At 41.1% G+C, this 3,506-nt stretch overlaps 1 pseudogene; it reads left to right on the forward strand.

Annotated features, from left to right (window-relative positions):
- Nucleotides 1-412: 412 nt before the first annotated feature.
- Nucleotides 413-2,286, forward strand: LOC144373115 (transmembrane 9 superfamily member 3-like; annotated as a pseudogene).
- The last annotated feature ends 1,220 nt before the right edge of the window (nt 2,287-3,506 follow it).

Raw genomic sequence — 3,506 nt, forward strand, 5'->3', positions numbered from 1 at the left:
CTTTAACCTCTAGTTAACCACTCAACTCGTTATTACCTATTTGAAAGAAATTTATTTATATATTCTTTCAAAAAATAAGGAATAGTCACCTTTGGCAAGCTCTATGCCTGGTGTGTGGGAGATTCAATTTAAGAACAAGTGATGTCCTTGTCCCTATGAATTTTTTATCTTTTGGGGGTGGGATAAGCATTTTTCAAAAACTCACTTAAATCTGCACAATGCTGTTGTGGCTGAGTCAGAGAAAGAGGCTGGCAGGATCAGGAGGGCAGTGCAGGAGCTGTTAAGGCAGGGGCATCATCGGAGCGGCTGGGCCCAGGCCTTGAGTCTGCCAGTGCCCTGTGGATGTGAATCACTGCTGCACAAGCACCAGGGGCAGAGCAATTGATTGGCCAGTCAGGCGTGAGCGCTCAGGATGAGGCCTCTGTAGGGCGCTCCTGGCCTGTCAGCTTCTGCTGCACTGCTGCTGCTGCTGCCCAGGGCCCAGTCAGAGGAGCATCAACACATGTTCCCAGCAGAGGCTCCATCTGGTAGTCTCTAACTTAGGCCACTTCTGACCTTAAAGTCTCCAGTTTCCCAGTGGAAGGCCTGGCCCCAAAACAATCTCTTGCATTTGGTCTAAAGTTGATCGGTGGTTTAATTGCATTTTCACATTCAAGATTGGATGTTAAGGACTCTAGGAGTGGCTTTCACTTAGGACTGTATGGTTGTCAGAATGGTGGACTGGAGCAAGGCAGGAAAGTCAGTTTCAAGATACAGAAGAAGTTGTCTTATGGATGAATACTGTTGGGCCCTTCCAAAATCGCCTGGAAACATATAAGTACTTTTCACTTCTAATCTGTGTGGGGTCAAAAAAGTAACAGTCATTACCATGAAGCTCTAGGAGAAATACTTCAAGGAGTTGAAATGGAATTTAGTGGTCTGGATATTAAATTTAAAGATGATGTGATGCCAGCCAGTTACTGTGAAATTGATTTTGATAAAGAGAGATGCCTTTGTTTATGCTATCAAAATTCACTACTGGTACCAGATGTACATAGTTGATTTAGCAATATGGGGTATTATTGGTGAAGCAGATGAAAATGTAGAAGTTTGTTATCTTTGGACCTACAAAAAGCTTGAAATAGATTTTAATGGAAATTTAATTGTTGGAGGAAATGTGAAACTGTTCCCAATACCAAAACACAGGTGTCATATTTGGTAAAATGGAAAATGTCAGATATAAAATTTGAAGAACGATTGCACAAATATCTTGATCCATCCTTTTTATAACAGGGGATTCACTGGTTTTTAATTTTCAACTCCTTCAGGATGGTGATCTTGATAGGCTTAGTTTCAATGATTTTAATGAGAACTTAAGGAAAGATTATGTCTGGTTCAGTAATGAAGAAATGGCTGACATGGATAGACTTAGGAGATGGATATGGATAGAAACAGGTGCATGGAGATGTATTTAGATCATCAAGACACTAGCTAATATTTTCCTCTCTACTTGGTTCTGGATTTCAGATATTTCCTGTGTTTCTCATTGTTATTATTATTGCAATGATAGAAGATTTATATATTTTTCTATGCTGCTACATCACCAATGAATGATTATTTTGGAGGAAGTCTGTATGCTAGACAAGGAGAAAAGAGATGGATAAAACAGATGTTCACTGGGGCATTCCTTATCCCAGCTTCAGTGTGTTGCAGGCCTTCTTCATCAATTTTATATTTATTTATTACCATGCTTCAAGAGCCATTCCTTTTGGAACAAAAATCTAAATCTTATTGGTATAATACTCGGCTGAAATTTGTTAGGTCAGCCCAACTTCCTTTGTTGTGCCAATGCTATGCCTTGTCCTATACTGGAGAAAAAATATTTTATGTAGCCTGCAGTTATTGTTTGCCTGGGACAAACTTTACCTTTTGGCTTATCTTTATTGAAATGTATTTCATTTTCACATCTATTATGTCTATGGCTTCATAATGCTGGTTCTGGCCATCCTTTGCATTGTTACCATCTATGTGATATTGTGTGCACACACTTCTTGCTAAATGGGATTATAGGTGGCAGTGGACAAGTTTTCTCTCTGCTGAATCAACTTCAATCCCTGTTTACACGTATTCGCTTTACTAATATTTTTTTTTGAAACAAAGATGTATGGCTTACTTCAAACATTTTACTTTGGATACATGGTGGTATTTAGCACAGCCTTGGGGTAATGTGTGGAGCACTTGTTTACATGGGAACAAGGGCCTTTGTCCAAAAAACAAAAAATCTATACTAATGTGAAAATTGATTAGAGGCACAAGAAAACCTGGAACTTTGGATCAATTTCTCTTTTATATGGGTAGAAGTCAGTGCTGTTTTCATCTAAACCCTGAAAGGAACTCAGAAAGGGAAATGGCCTTCCTGATAATAGGTGGCTCTCCATGATCTCCACAAGTCAACAAAAGCACTCCTAATAGAACGAAAACCTCAGGCAGGACCACATGGTGGTCATATCCAAAACTATGTGGAGACTGACTCTGAGGCAACAGAAATTACTGAGCCAACCTTTTTCTTACCAGGCATTACCTACCCCAGGTTTGCCCAGAACAAGGGGAAATGGCCATTTAGGGAACAACCTCTTTCCCAACATGGACTGTGACTCTCCAGTAATCTTCCCACCCCTGAGACAAAAGTACAAAAGTGATTGAAGATGCTCAATCACCAAGCTGACTCACTTCGTGACCCTGTCCTGACTCACATCTTGGAGTCATTGAATAAAAGACAGAATCTTCTAAGGGTCACTCTTCCATGTTTCTTTCTGAAATGCTTCTGTGTGGCTGTGGAGCCACCAGAAATCTAGGTAAACTGACTCTGACCACAGGTGACAGCCTGGTGAGCTTCAATTGGTGGACATTAGCATCATAATCTTGTTTCTAATGTTATTTGACTCAGGTCCCAATATCTACTTTAAAATTCAGAACTTTTTTCAGCATCACAGATTACTCTGAACCGGTCTCTACATCCAGCTGCCATTTTGCAAGAGATATGGAAGAAAGAGAAAGGAAGGTGTGTACAATATTCTAAATATGAATTAGCAAAATCCACATGTGAGGACCTCCATGGGTCCCAGGGCCTGCCACTATAACAAAGAGACCAAGGAAAAGACACACAGGGCGGGGAACCTGCAAACCAAGAACTGCACAAAGACATACCAAGTGGTGCATGGGGTGTCTGTCTTAGCCCTTGAGCATGTGTGCCCTGGGGCTGGTTACTTCTGGAGGGAGGAGGGACTAGGGCTAGGATGCAGCCATGTGGAATGCTGACAAGGTGCTGTTCTTGACTTGGTTCTAGGGTGTTCCACATAATTTTTCACTGTTACACCTTTTTCTCTGTGGTCCCCTCCCCTGCTTTGTACTTGCATTACCTTCCATTACTGTGTCAAATATCTGAGGTAATCAGCTTAGAAAGACAAAGGTATATTCTGGCTGACTTTTGCAGGCTTCACTCCATGGTTGGTTGCCCTGTTGTTCTT

This window comes from Ictidomys tridecemlineatus, unplaced genomic scaffold (assembly GCF_052094955.1).
Source record: "Ictidomys tridecemlineatus isolate mIctTri1 unplaced genomic scaffold, mIctTri1.hap1 Scaffold_237, whole genome shotgun sequence".
In the NCBI taxonomy this organism is placed as follows: domain Eukaryota; kingdom Metazoa; phylum Chordata; class Mammalia; order Rodentia; family Sciuridae; genus Ictidomys; species Ictidomys tridecemlineatus.